The following is a 16,061-nucleotide window of genomic DNA, read 5'->3' on the forward strand; positions in this document are numbered from 1 at the left end:
TGCTGAGTTTACTACTTTTATATCATATGTTACTTTCAATGATTTTAGTTGATTTCTAGTGCATGAAAAGTGTTTTAATAGAAATAATAATTTCTTAAAACAATGTATTTTTTAAACTGGCTGACATTAACTATCAGGGACAAATATACTGGTGACAACTGATAATCCTGAGATCTCAACTTCCAACTGTCAAAGTGGTTCTATGAATGTGTTAAGTTCATTACGATAAGACAATCCTGGACTACACAGGAGCATGCTGAGGTCTCAGAATAAGACTGCAGTTGGGGGCCAGACAAACAAAGAAAGTTACCCAGGTTCAGACAATAAGCACAGAGCAACAGAAAATTTTGTCCCACTATTTAAATTGCTACTATTTACTGCTGCTATCCAGGCGGATCCAAATCCTCATTCATGTAGGCACAGAAAATAATTAAGAAGCCTATTGGATGGATATAGTTGCATTGGAATTCAGGGAATATTCAGAATATTAATTCCTGAGATGAAGGATTTTTCAAGAGGAATGATCATGGAGATCAGGCCTTTGCATTTTAAATACGAGGGACTGCAGATGTTGGAATGCATAACAACAAACAAGAGGAAGCATTTTGTCAAAGGAGCATCTGTGAAGCACAATGGTCAGTCAGCATTTTGGGTTAAGGCTCTTCATCTGAACTGAGTGTAGGTTATAAACTTGCATTGATTATATCCATACACTTTGAACACACAACCTGTCACTACTATCCAATCTGAGAAAGAAATCATTTTAAAAAAAGTCCAGATGAAGTGTCTCAACCAACCCATTGACTGTCCATTTCCCAATATATTGGAGTGAAGAAAGAGTGATGATTTTATTGATTACATGGATTGGCACTGAGAGGATATTTTCCATCAAAGGGGCACCTTCATCAAAAGGGCATAATAATAGTCATCTATTTAAGATCTCCTATTAGAGAGTTATGAATTTTACCAACTCTCAATCCCTGAGGGTTGTGAAGACTGAGTCACTGAATACATGCAAACTGAAGAAGATAGAAAAAAAAACTTGTACTTGGGGAAATCAACTATTAAGAAAAAGCAGTAAAAGCAGGAAATTGGAGGACAAAAATCAGATCAGCTAAGAAATAATTGAATGGTGAAAACTGTGGAGCCTATTTAGAACATAAGAAATAGATGCAGGAATAGGTGTAGGCCAACTGGCTCGTCAAGTCCAAAAATCTTTGCTGAAGTGGTCATGAGTTATCTCCACCTACAGCCTTTTTCCATTAACCCTGAATTCTTCTACTATGCAAAAATTTACTCAACTCTGTCTCAAATATATTTAATGAGGTACCTTCTACTTCCCATGAAAGCAGAAAAATTAAGAGATTTACTACTCTTTGCGAAAAACAAATCCTCCTCACAACTACCCTAAAATCTACTCTACTGAATCTTGAAGCTGTGTCTCCTTGTTCTAGTCTCACCTACCAGTGGAAACAACTTCCTTGCCTCAATCTTATCTGTCCCTTTCATAATGTTTCTTTAAGATCCCCTTGCAGTTTTCTGGATTCCTCTGAGTTTTGTCCCAGGCAACTCAATCTCTCCCCTTAGGTCATCCCCCTCATCTCTATAATCAACCTCCTGAATCTCCTCTGCACCACCTCCAAAGACCGTAAACCTTTTCTCAAAGAAACCAGAATTGCATTCAGTACTGCAGATGTACCATAGCGGTTAGTGCAACCCTAATACAGTTTGAGATGTCGGAGCTCAGAGTTCAATTCCAGCATCCTCTGTAAAAAAGTTTGCACATTCTTCCCATGTGCCGTGTGACATTCATTCGAGTGCTCCAGTTTCCTCTCTCAGTCCAAAGGCATACCAGTTAGTAGGTTATTAGGTCTTTGTAAATTGCCCCATGATTAGGCTAGGGTTAAATCATTGGTCTGGTGAGCAGCTGAGCTCACTAGGCCAGAGGGGCCTGTTCTGTGCTGTATCTTAAATTTTAAAAAATGTTACAGTTGCACATTAGCTTCCTTGCTCTTAGATTCAATACCGCAGCAATGAAGCCAACATTTCATTTGCCTTCTTGATAGCCTGTTGTACCTGCAAACCAACCTTTTGTGATTTACACACAAGACTTCCCAGTCCCACTGCAAAACAGCATGCTGCAATCTTTCACCACTTAAAATAACAATTTGATCTTCTATTTTTCCTTGCAAAATGCATTACCTCACATTACCAAGATCCCTGCCCACTCACTTAACCTATCTGTATCTCTCTGCACTTCATATCTTCTGCATGACTTGCTTATCCAAATCAGCATTAGCAAATGCACACAAGCTGAACTCAGTTCCTTCCTCCATATCATTAATGTACGTATATAGGAAACAGTTTCAGGACCATCACCGAACCCTGCAGCACTCTGCTGATCACTGATTGCCAACCAGAAAAAAAACATTTATCCCAGCTCCCTGCCTTCTGTTGGTTAACCATTCTTCTATCCATGCAAATACATTATCCTAACTCCATGTAGCCCTATCGTATGAATGAGTCTTTCATGTGGCACCTTCTTGAATTCCTCTAGACATCCAATCATACAACATCCAGCTGTTTCCCTCCATCTACTACTTTCAGTATACCCTCAAAGAACTCTAGTAGGTTTGTCAAACACAGAGCTGCCCTTCCGGGATCCTTGCTGTGTCTGCCTGACTTCTATCCGAATGTCTTTGCTTTTATTTCCTTAATGACAGCTTCAAACATTTTCCCGACTACAGATGATAAACTAACTGGCTATAGTTGCTTGCTTTTGCTTCACCCTGTTTTAAGCAGTGACATGACATTTGCTGTCTTCCAATCTTCTGAAATCTGCCCAGACTCCAGAGAATTATGATAATTTACCACAAAAATCTATCTAATATCCTAATACAAAGCTCTTGAACATCCAGTTAAAGGTAATTGTTTCTCTGAACTTCAGTTTTACCATGTGTTCAGTATATCTTGCAACATGGAAAAAAATAGATAAAAATATTTTATTAAAAGAGAAAAGAATAAGCAACTATTTCTTGACACATTTTACTTTACCTGTACAAACAGAGGCAAATAACCACACAAATATTTTTGATGACTTTCCCCGAGAAAACACTGGAGAGTTGTAAATCACGTACAATTGTGGCAAACTAAAGAGGATCAAGATATCAAGACTGCCACATGTGGTCTTTGACCAGGTAACCAGTGATTATTTATCAGTCACATTGACTCCATTGCAAAATAAGTAAGCCTTTAGATCAAGTTTTGAACAGTCAGGTTATGTGCTATTATCAACTAATCAATCTTTTAGGAAATGACAAGGTCACTGCACCAGAATCCAAACTTTAGTAAGAAACTTGAAGTGGGTTCTATCAGTATGTGTGATCTGTCTGACATTTGGAGTGGTCATTAATGCTTAAAAGATGATTTTTTTCTTATTATCCTCACAGTCATTAAAGCAACTGCTCAAAACCCTGCGTGAGATTGCCTTGGTTACTCTTCTAGGTGACCTTGTTCGCTGTCTCAATAATGCTGTTATTTGTTGGACAAACCACAATCAAATCTGACCTAAAAGTGACAACACAGCATAAGCTCCAACTAGATAAACAGCAGCTGTTTAATCAGTTCTGCCTCTCTCTCTCTGCCTCAGCTATCTACACGCACAATACCTCAATCAGTTTTCTCAGGTCACTATATTATATAACCTATAATTTTGTGTGCAATAACTCTACAAAATGAAGCACATTTAAGCCATAAAGCACACATATTAAGTGCATGAGTCTGAAGACCTGAGTGATACAGGGTATCTGAACTTCAGATCTAACAAATCAAAAGAATTGCATAGTGATGTAATATGCAGATGATTCAGTGACATCAACTAGTTGCAGCTAGTCCTGTACTGTACTGAAATGGTTATGCCTGGAATACAGACAAGATGTTGAAGCTCCAGTGGTTTCCTTGTTTAATTTTCTTATCAAGAATAATATGAAAGATATTAATCAAAACACTACAAAAATGGATTAGTAGAATTCCAATACTTGAATTTGGTAGGTAATGCTCAATTATATATAGTACAGGTTTCCGCCGTCATCCGAAGGTAGAGCGTTCCTATGAAACTGTTCATAAGCCGGAATGTGGTAAAGCGAAGAAGCAATTACCATTAATTTATATGGGAAAAATTTGTGAGCGTTCGCAGACACAAAAATAACCAACCAAATCATGCCAAATAAAACATAAAACCTAAAATAACAGTAACATATAGTAAAAGCAGGAATGATATGATGAATACACAGCCTATATAAAGCAGAAATACTTTTCCACAATAATTGTGCACTGTTCTCTGTAGCAAAAATCTCACACAAGCGCTCTCCAGTAACCTTCAAGCTATGAAGCTGCCAAATCATACCAAATAACACGTAAAAATACACAGCCAATATAAAGCAGAAATAATGTATGTACAGTGTGTCTACTATAAGCCTACTGACTCTCACAGCTATCTGGACTATTCCTCTTCTCACCCTGTCTCTTGCAAAAACTCCATCCCCTTCTCGCAATTCCTCCGTCTCCGCCACATCTGCTCTCAGGATGAGGCTTTTCATTCTAGGACGAGGGAGATGTCTTCCTTTTTTAAAGAAAGGGGCTTCCCTTCCTCCACTATCAACTATGCTCTTAAGTGCATCTCCCCCATTTCACGTACATCTGCTCTCACTCCATCCTCCCACCACCCCACTAGGAATAGGGTTCTCCTGGTCCTCACCTACCACCCCACCAGCCTCCGGGTCCAATATATTATTCTCCGTAACTTCCGCCACCTCCAATGGGATCCCACCACTAAGCACATCTTTCCCTCCCCCCTTCTCTCTGCATTCCGCAGGGATCGCTCCCTACACAACTCCCTTGTCCATTCGTCCTCCCCATCCCTCCCCACTGATCTCCCTCCTGGCACTTATCCGTATAAGCGGAACAAGTGCTACACATGCCCTTACACTTCCTCCCTTACCACCACTCAGGGCCCCAAACAGTCCTTCCAGGTGAGGCAACACTTCACCTGTGAGTTGACTGGGGTGATATACTGCGTCCAATGCTCCCGATGTGGCCTTTTATATATTGGCGAGACCCGACGCAGACTGAGAGACCGCTTTGCTAAACATCTACGCTCTGTCCGCCAGAGAAAGCAGGATCTCCCAGTGGCCACACATTTTAATTCCACATCCCATTCCCATTCTGACATGTCTATCCACGGCCTCCTCCACTGTAAAGATGAAGCCACACTCAGGTTGGAGGAACAACACCTTATATTCCATCTGGGTAGCCTCCAACCTGATGGCATGAACATCGACTTCTCTAACTTCTGCTAAGGCCCCATCTCCCCCTCGTACCCGATCTGTTACTTATTTTTATGCACACATTCTTTCTCTCACTCTCCTTTTTCTCCCTCTGTCCCTCTGAATATACCTCTTGCCCATCCTCTGGGTCCTCCCCCCCCCCCCGCCCTTGTCTTTCTTCCCGGACCTCCTGTCCCATGATCCTCTCGTATCCCCTTTTGCCTATCACCTGTCCAGCTCTTGGCTCTATCCCTCCCCCTCCTGTCTTCTCCTATCATTTTGGATCTCCCCCTCCCCCTCCAACTTTCAAATCCCTTACTCACTCTTCCTTCAGTTAGTCCTGACGAAGGGTCTCGGCCTGAAACGTCGACTGCACCTCTTCCTACAGATGCTGCCTGGCCTGCTGCGTTTACCAGCAACTTTGATGTGTGTTGTTTGAATTTCCAGCATCTGCAGAATTCCTGTTGTTTATGTACAGTGTAGTATCACTTACGGGAATCGTGAAGACATCAAGCACACTGATGATGGTGTGTTAGGCTGAGTCGGAGTTTGGGTGGTGCAGTGGCCCCCAACCTCCAGGCAGCGAACCAATACCAATCCGCGAAGCATGCAGGGGTACAGCAGTAGCCGGGAGACACACAGCACATCTTTAAGAAAAAAGCTGAAACAAACAAGCTACTTAATTAGGTGCCGCCCGGCACATACGTGTCGGTTTATTTCAGCTTTTTTTCTTAAAGATGTGCTGAGTGCATTCCAGCTACTGCTGCATTCTCCGCGAATCAGTATCTGTCCGGGGCCCAGGGGTTGGGGTGGTGGGACACTGGGGTGTGACCTCATCGTCGATCAGGGCAGGCAGGTCATCTTCTTCTATGTCTGCCCACCTCTGTGCCAAAGGTCCAGGTCCATCGTCTGCTGTGGCTGATGTGGAAGGCTTGCTTGACTGCTTAGCCTCACGCATTTTTCTATCATACAGATCTTTGTAAGCACTCAAACCATCCTGCAATAAACCGACGTACCCTTTCAAAATTAAAGTTGTACTCTATCATTGCAGCGAAAATTTCACGCAGTCACCTCATGTTCAGTTCCTGGACAACTTCACTTTCGCTACTGCATTCGGTTTTGATTGTTATCCTTTCCTCTTCCAATTGCATCGGCTCTTCATCTATCAGTTCTTGGTTATGGGATGCCAAAACCTCTTCAACATCATCTTCCTCAACTTCCACAAGCCAAACCCACTTTGTCCTTACTTCGTTCACCACGATCGAAACACTTAATTATATGTCTAGTTTTACGCTAAGTGTAACACCCTTACGAGCTCTTATAGGCTTTTCCGATACCCTAGAAGTCATCTTGCAAACAGCTGCTCACAGGCATGTGTTTAAGCAATGCCAGCGAGAATGCCGTTCCGAATCCAGAGGAGAGCGGCTGCTCGGGACGCGCGCTGATTTTTTTTTGTGCGCTGCTTTTTTCGCGCACTGCCTTTCTTCGTAACAGTGAAAACACCTTCTGTTAGCGAAAACTGGGAACTAATGTAGGTCTTTCGTAACAGTGAGGTTTCGTAAAACGAACATTCGAAAAGCGGGGAACACCTGTATTCTAAAGTAGCAAACTAAAATCTCCCAAAAAAATTGGTATTAATAAACATTTAAGATTTCAAGAAAATACCACAAGTGAAAAAGATCCAGACTGTACAAATTGCTTTTTTACTAAATCAGTACTATAAACAGTATATCATTCAATGATACTGGTCAAATAATACAGTATAAATAACTAATTCCTTAGTTCTTAATGTGACCAACACTATTGAATTGCACAGATGGGAGTGAGAATCCAACTTTGGATTACAGTTATCAGGTGAATGCAGGAGGACACCAGGTGACAGGAAGAATGTTAATTTCATTCTACAACTTCTACACCATTCATCATCACCTTGTAAACTTCATGTGAACATCAATAAACAACCACAGATTTCTTCACATTAAATCAGAACAAATAGCTGCATGGTGTGACTGAGACACAGTAGAACTTTGTTTCTCATGTATTTTTTGCAATTTTTATATAGCATTACAAAGAAATTTATAAATCAACTTGGAGTTTCAGCTCTGAAAATAATGTATATTCAGAGCTAAAAAGACAACATTTTTGCACAGAAAGTTGGCATTTGTGTTTTGTCTTTATGGAAAAAGACAAAATAAAATCCATCTGCGACTGAAAAATTACAAAAGCTATCATTTACAAAGAGGAAAGTGAAATATTTCAAATGTTAGCAAACTGATTGGTAAACAAAAAACATACAGCATTTAAGACCAAGTCTATATTATCCAATCAGCAATTGCAATGGCTCATTACAGAATTTACTGGAGTACCTTGTAATCCTTGAAGCTTGAAGGGGAGGGGTCACAGAAGCACAAATAGGGTAAAGGGAAGCAACAAACTTTACTTGCATAAATAATTGGAAATGGTGAAAATAATTACCAATGTGTTCAAATTTATGCATATTTTATCTGTCATGCCAGAATCAAACCTATTATTTTTATTGCCCTTTGCATCTCCAAGCCCCAGAAACATCCATCCCTTCTTTGCTTGTCACCCATACGTCTACCTTCAAGTTCTCCTCCTAATGATTTACTCCTACTATCTAAATCTTTATGTCTTCTCTGCCTTTCAAAACTCATATCACAAACTCAGGTTTGAATTTGATCAAGGCCAATTAGCCTCTACTGCACCATTCCAGTGTATTCTTAGAAAAATCGCGCCTCCTTCACACTCTACTCATCTAGTCCTCCAGATTTTGCAAGATGATGAACCATCATGTTTTTTTTTGTATTCAACAGCAAGGAGTGCCAAAAAAATGGAAAAATTGAAGCAATGATCCAAAATAAGTATTTCTCATTATCAAACATTTTTCACTTTTGAAAATGTATCTGTGTTTTTGAGAAAAGCTTATGTTGCAGTAACAGGTTTTAAAAGCAGGCAGTAGGGGCAAGGAGAGAGAAAACTCCACACTTTGTCCTTTAGTAGTAAAATATTAATTCCTGAAAAACGTTGGCAACTTTTTAGTTTTCAAACATGTTAAAGTTTCAAGCATAACTCTTCCTTGGAAAACACTTGAGCAGAAGAACAAGCAAAAATGGCAAGGTTTGAATATCCAGAAGTATACAAAGTATGTTTTGAATGTTAAAAATAAAAATAGAAGCTACTAGAAATATTCAGCAAATTGGGTAGCTTCCACAAAAGAAATTTAACATCTCAGGTTAATAGTTTTTTTTTATTGGAACTTTCTTTTCTGGGTTATCAACCAAAAATGGGTCTATCTCCACAGATGCTGCCTAACTTGCCTAAGATTTCACTAATTCAGATTTCAGGTTCCCTTAGTGTTTTTTTTGTTTTTCTTGGCAGTTAATGCTTACAACGGTGAGAAAGACAAGTGTAGCTGAGTAAGATTTGAGTTTTGAAAATCACGATAATATTGTAGAAAAGTGGTTCAGGAAGGTACAGTTGTATAGATGATGTGCTCGACAGAGCTGACTGAGTGCAATTAAGGCCCCAGTACTGGGGGGAAATGGAGGACATTATTTCACTTCCAGTATGCTTGGAGAATTTTGCAGGAACAGTGTATTAACATGCATACAGTATGTGATTCAAGTCTCAAAAGTAGACGGCAGGGGTGATTCTTGTCTAGTAAACTATGAGTTTTCTGCAGGTATGAATTTCAAACACTGTTTTCCTCAACACACCAAAGACTGTGTTGGCACATTGAAGGCAATGGTCAGTTTCACAAGTGATGCCTTCCTTTGCTATTTTTGGCCTCTTGAGGAAAAGACAGCTTGAATATCAAGAGATATACAAGCTTTCTTGAAAGAGGTATGTAAAAAGGTCAATCATTTTCAATGTCTCAATTTTAACTTTTATTGTTGGAGGATGACGTTATACAGAGGTCTTAGTTGAGGACTGCCTTGCAGATATTGGGCTCAAGACACACCCTCTTGTATATTGTAATTGATGATGGTTGCAATAACCTCTCAGCACATGCAAATGAAAGCACTGTCAGCATACTGCAGCTCAAGCACATCGTGGTGGGGGGTGGGGAGAGAAGGGAAGTGGTGATTTTGGTTCTATCGCATACTCCGCCTAAGTTGAATAGCTTCCTTTTAGTTCTGAAGATTAGCTCCACTTCTACATTAACTTTGTTGGAGGTGAAGTTGAACACTGCAACAACAACTGAAATATTGGGAAAACCACACAACCATACTTGTCAATCTTCAGTGAGATTGGTTCTATTGTATATCTTGCAGGAAAACATTCAATTCCGGGCATCATAATGGGAAAAGATAACAAACAGAAGAGAAAGATTCAGGGACACTTTCAAATTTTTCTTGAAAATGCCCCCAATGTCTCCTTGTTATCCTTGGCTTAGGACCACTTTAAATGGAGCAGTAGCATTTGGGTTACATTGAGAACCTCCAACCCCTATACATTAGATGTAAATAAAATACCAATTTATATGACATCACTTCACAAACTATCCATGTGTCTGACCAATCAAATATTTCCTGCCTTATCTGGGGATAAGTTTGCAGTTCCTACACTGGCATCCCCCAGTCTCCTCAGATCCCAAAGAACCAGAATGGAATTAAGCTACTCTCTTCAGCTTATGATAGGTGAAAGAAGTATAATCAAGGAGTTAACAAAATGCATGGATGAAGATTTTAGCAGCAGAAAACCTGAGGCAGGAAGAAGAATTGGACAGTGCTAACAAGTAATATTTGCAAATGGAAAGGAAGTGTCAAATCAGGGTCAAATAAAAGCCAAGAGCAATCTAGTTCAGTTTGCTTATGTAGCCAAAAACAGATTGATACAACAATATTCTAGGTGTTAAAGAGGAAGAATCCAGAACTTGGTCATTGCCAAAATGGATTAGATACATTGGTCAATATCACAGAGCAGTTGAGATGAGATTGAACTGTATGTACAACCCAAAATTATGCTTCAATAAGTGCTGGAAATATGAAGTCAGATGAAAAATAAAATGATCTTAAACCTGCTTTTCTCTTAAGAAAGTAGTATTTTGAAGAAAGAGCTTTACTTTTAAAAAGGTAGGAGACAATGCAAACTTGTTAAAGGAGGAGGACATGTGGCAAGGGAAAATGAGTTACAAGTTCATCAGCAAGCATAAAACATTCCAAAGAATAACCTTAATGATAATACTCAAATAGTTAAATCCACTTCCTTACTTTCTGATCTCCCATGACATACAGCTAATAATTTCTAAGTAATTGCCATAGATCCAAGTTGACCTGCTTCCAGCACGGCATCACGAATATGCAATAGGAAGGAGGAAAAGAGATGACATGGAGGAAGCAGTAGAGAAAAGAGAAAAACTTTAAAAAGATTACTACTGAAAAGAAGTCAAATGAATCCTCCATTTTATTTATTTTGACTTCATGCTTACTTTTTTACTTCCAAGTCTATCAATAAGATAAAAGAAATTTTCAAAACAAAAATACAAATAAACCACAAATTCACATCAGCAGGACTCACCCACTGAAAGCCACAACACAAATTGATTACCTGACTGGCAGACCACAGTACGTATGCTTGCAACACTGTATGTCCGACAGACTGATCAGCAGCACTGGGGCTCCACAGGGGACTGTCTTGTCTCCCTTTCTCTTCACCATTTACACCTCGGAATTCAACTACTGCACAGAGTCTTGTCATCTTCAGAAGTTTTCTGATGACTCTGCCATAGTTGGATGCATCAGCAAGGGAGATGAGGCTGAGTACAGGGCTACGGTAGGAAACTTTATCACATGGTGTGAGCAGAATTATCTGCAGCTTAATGTGAAAAAGACTAAGAAGCTGGTGATAGACCTGAGGAAAGCTAAGGTACCGGTGACCCCTGTTTCCATCCAGGGGGTCAGTGTGGACATGGTGGAAGATTACAAATGCCTGGGGTTACGAATTGACAATAAACTGGACTGGTCAAAGAACACTGAGGCTGTCTACAAGAAGGGACACAGCCGTCTCTATTTCCTGAGGAGACTGAGGTCCTTTAATATCTGCCAGACGATGCTGAGGATGTTCTACGAGTCTGTGGTGGCCAGTGCTATCATGTTTGCTGTTGTGTGCTGGGGCAGCAGGCTGAGGGTAGCAGACACCAACAGAATCAACAAACTCATTCAGAAGGCCAGTGATGTTGTGGGGATGCAACTGGACTCTCTCACGGTGGTGTCTGAAAAGAGGATGCTGTCTAAGTTGCATGCCATCTTGGTCAATGTTTCCCATCCACTACATAATGTACTGGGTGGGCACAGGAGTACATTCAGCCAGAGACTCATTCCACCGAGAGGCAACACTGAGCATCGTAGGAAGTCATTCCTGCCTGTGGCCATCAAAATTTACAACTCCTTCCTTGGAGGGTCAGACACCCTGAGCCAGTAGGCTGGGTCCTGGACTTATTTACTGGCATAATTTACTTATTACTATTTAACTATTTATGGTTTTATTACTATTTAATTATTTATGGTGCAACTGTAACGAAAACCAATTTCCCCCAGGATCAATAAAGTATGACTATGACTACTATGACTAAATCAAAATGTGCGAAGTGACTGCTCATAATACAACTGTGATTGTATAATGTCAACCACTTAGGAAGTCCCATTTCTGTAATAACTCAGAGATTTAGACTATTAGCAAGTACAAAGGAAACATTTTCAACCACGTTAAAATTAAGTCTACATTGGAATCACTTTATAGACTACCATTACATAAACAGATTCAGGTCCATTTGTATGATCAATGACAAATGGTATGTCTTCAGCAATGATCTTGCTTTCCTCGGGACTTGTACTTAACTTTTCCAAATTCTGGCAAACTGGCAAGCCTCCACCACCTACAGAGAATCTGTAGAATCTGGGAACAGTAAAGTCACTAAACTAACTAGATTGAAGACAATGCCAAAAGATTAAGTAGAAAGCATGTTTTTTTATATATATTTTACAGAAGGTAACCTAAAACTTAGGAAATGATAAAACTAAAACCTAAAATGTAAATAATTATTGTATAATTGTATTAAATGGGAAAAATTAACTATTTCAAGATCTGAAAGGTTGTTTAATATCAATTAGAGGCTTAGTACATTCAATCAAGCTTAACATTTTCAGCAACTTTCTACAATGAGTGGCACATGAACAACTGAAATCCAACATCAAATCACTGGCTTTCCAATGATTGCATATACCAAGCAAAACACCCAGTGATGGAACATTTAAATGCATGTGTGGACCTTAAAAGTTGTCAATTTTATACAAAACGGTGCCAATATTGCCATCATCACAATCACAGGCGATTTAAGGTCTCAGTTTTCTACCCATGACTCATGACATAAAAAGCATAAGACAAAATATTTAGCTCCCTATATACTCTAAGTTGTACCACCCCATGGATTGGTGGTAGGGTGTATTTGTTGTCCAAGGACCTCCTAATGGCTAGCTTGGATAACTTGGCCTACATGCATATGGCCGATGTGAGGAAAACTCTATGCAGGGTCAACCCACAGAAGGCAGCTGGACCAGACAATATTCCTGGCAGAGTGCTCAGAGGATGTGCAGACCAGCTGGCAGATGTTCTCACTGACATCTTCAACACCTCCGAGCAGCGCCGTCGTTCCAACGTACTTCAAGGCCGCCACCATCGTCCCCGTGCCGAAGAAGTCTTCAGTGTCTTGCCTCAACGACTACCGTCCTGTTGCACTCACATCCATCATCATGAAATGTTTTGAGAGGCTTGTTCTGAGGCACATAAAGACCCTGTTGCCCCCCTCACTGGACCCCCTGCAGTTTGCGTATCGTCCCAACCGCTCAATAGACGACGCCATCGCCACCACCCTCCACCTGGCCCTCACCCACCTGGACAAAAAAAGACACATACGTTCGAATGCTGTTCATAGACTTCAGTTCAGCATTCAACACAATCATTCCTCAGCACCTGACTGGAAAGCTGAAACTGCTGGGCCTGAACACCTCCCTCTGCAACTGGATTCTAGACTTCCTGACCGGGAGACCTCAGTCAGTCCGGATTGGGAGCAGCATCTCCAACGCCACCACACTGAGCACGAGGGCCCCCCAGGGCTGTGTGCTCAGTCCACTGCTGTTCACTCTGCTGACCCACGGCTGTGCAGCAATACACAGCTCGAATCACATCATCAAGTTTGCCAATGACACGACCGCGGTGGGTCTCATCAGCAAAAACGACGAGTCAGCATACAGAGAGGAGGTGCAGCGGCTAACAGACTGGTGCAGAGCCAACAACCTGTCTCTGAATGTGAACAAAACAGAAGAGATGGTTGTTGACTTCAGGAGAGCACGGAACGACCACTTTCCGCTGAACATCGACGGCTCCTCCTTTGAGATCATTAAGAGCACCAAATTTCTTGGTGTTCACCTGGCGGAAAATCTCACCTGGTCCCTCAACACCAGCTCCACAGCAAAGAAAGCCCAGCAGCGTCTCTACTTTCTCCGAAGGCTGAGAAAAGTCCATCTCCCACCAACCCCCCACCCCCATCCTCACATTCTACAGAGGTTGTATCGAGAGCATCCTGAGCAGTTGCATCACTGCCTGGTTCGGGAATTGCACCATCTTGGATCGCAAGACCCTGAAGCGGATAGTGAGGTCAGCTGAGAGGATCATCAGGATCTCTCGTCCCGCCATTACAGACATTTACACCACATGCTGCACCCGCAAAGCTATCAGTGTTGTGAAGGACCCCACACACCCCTCACACAAAGTCTTCTCCCTCCTGCCATCTGGCAAAAGGTACCAAAGCATTCGGGCTCTCACGACCAGACTGTGCAACAGTTTCTTCCCCCAAACCATCAGACTCCTCAATACCCAGAGTCTAGACTGACATCAACATCATTTATTATATTGTAATTTGTCCTCTACTGTGCCTCTGTCTTGTTTATTAATTATTGGACTGCCCTGCACTGTTTTGTGCACTTTATGTAGTCCTGTGCAGGTCTGTAGTCTAGTGCAGTTTTTATGTTGTTTTACATAGTCTAGTGTAGCCTTGCGCTGTCTCACATAGCCTAGTGTAGTTTTGTGTGGTTTCATATAGCAGCAGGGTCCAGGAGGAACATTGTTTCGTTTTTACTGTGTACTGTACCAGCAGCTTATGGTCGAAATGAGAATAAACTTGGCTTGACTTGATTCATATGCTCACAGATGCCGGTCTTGCTATAGGAGAATAAGAGTGACAGAGTGATAGTCAACCCCTCAACACTTCAAGTAGGTCATAGAAACACAGAAAACCAACAGCACAATACTGACCCTTCGGTCCACACAGCTGTGCCGAACATGTCCCTACCTTAGAACTACCCAGGGTTTATCCATAGTCTACCCATAGTCCTCTATTTTTCTAAGCTCCATGGAGCCATCCAGGAGTTTCTTAAAAGACCCTATCATATCCTCCACCACCACCGCCGGCAGCCCATTCCACGCACTCAGTAAAAAACTTACCCCTGACATCTCCTCTATACCTACTTCCAAGCAGCTTAAAACTATGCCCTCTTGTGATAGCAATTTCAGCCCTAGGGAAAGGCCTCTGACTATCCACACGATCAATGCCTCTCAGTATCTTGAACACCTCTATCAGGTCACCTCTCATCCTCCGTCGCTCCAAGGAGAAAAGGCCGAGTTCACTCAACCTATTCTCATAAGGCATGCTCCCCAATCCAAGCAACATCCTTGTAAATCTCCTCTGCATAGCTAAGATGTCTCAACTCCATCCTACCAATCTTGATTATGTCATCCTCAATATGTTTGCCCAGCAATATGAATCAGGAACTAGGAAAGGTTTAAGGTGAGAGGGCAAACATTTATAGGAACTTGAGGGACATTCTTTTTAAAAGAAACACAGTGAGGGTAGTACATATTATGGAATAAACTGCCAGAAGTGGTTCAGAAAGGTACATTAACAATACTTAAAACACAGTTGGACAAGTATATGGATACAAAAGGTTTAGAAGAATATGGGACAAACCCGGGGTGTGGGGGGCGGGGAGATCAGTCTAGTTTGGATAGGCATCTTGTTCAGCATGGTTCGAGCAGTTGGGGCAAAGGGCTTGTTTCTATGCTGTATGACTCATTACTAAAGGTTTCCTTAAAATTTTAAGAAGAATTTTTCAGATTTGTATTACTCGTTGTGTGTTTCTAACATCATCTCTCATTGACCCCAGAAGATTATGGCCAAGTAAATAAAGGAAGAACATCTGCAGGAATAAGTACAGGAAAGAGAGACAAAACACTGCGAGGAGGTGGAGGCTTGGGGGTGGGGGCATGGAGTGAAATTTTTTGGATTGACCAGACACTGGTGATTAAGTTTACAGAATATTGTATCTGCATGAACACAATAGTGATACAAGTAGCTGGGGAAATATACAAGTTTATTTCTGGACTCCTAATCAATTACTTCTATCACACCTTCTGAGACCAGAGCGTTGATTCTGAAGAGATTGCTTAACGTTGCAGAAATTTGCTGCACAAAAGTCAAATGTGCAAATAAAATTAGCCATTTTGACAGATGTAGTTAAAAATACCAACTGTCCAGCCTGCTTCAGGCATGTTTCATTTAACTAACACTTTTATATATCTGCCTCTATCTATAAAGGTGGGACTACATAATGTTCACTGCAAAACAGTGAACATTTCATTGGTGAAATATGGAAAAGCTTT

At 41.1% G+C, this 16,061-nt stretch overlaps 1 protein-coding gene across 6 annotated transcripts in view; it reads right to left on the reverse strand.

The window, feature by feature from the left end:
• gbf1 (golgi brefeldin A resistant guanine nucleotide exchange factor 1) overlaps window positions 1-16,061 on the reverse strand; it is a 295,188-nt gene that overhangs the window by 198,618 nt on the left and 80,509 nt on the right. The window lies entirely within an intron of this gene.

This window comes from Mobula birostris, chromosome 18, assembly GCF_030028105.1.
Source record: "Mobula birostris isolate sMobBir1 chromosome 18, sMobBir1.hap1, whole genome shotgun sequence".
NCBI classification, from domain to species: Eukaryota; Metazoa; Chordata; class Chondrichthyes; order Myliobatiformes; family Myliobatidae; genus Mobula; species Mobula birostris.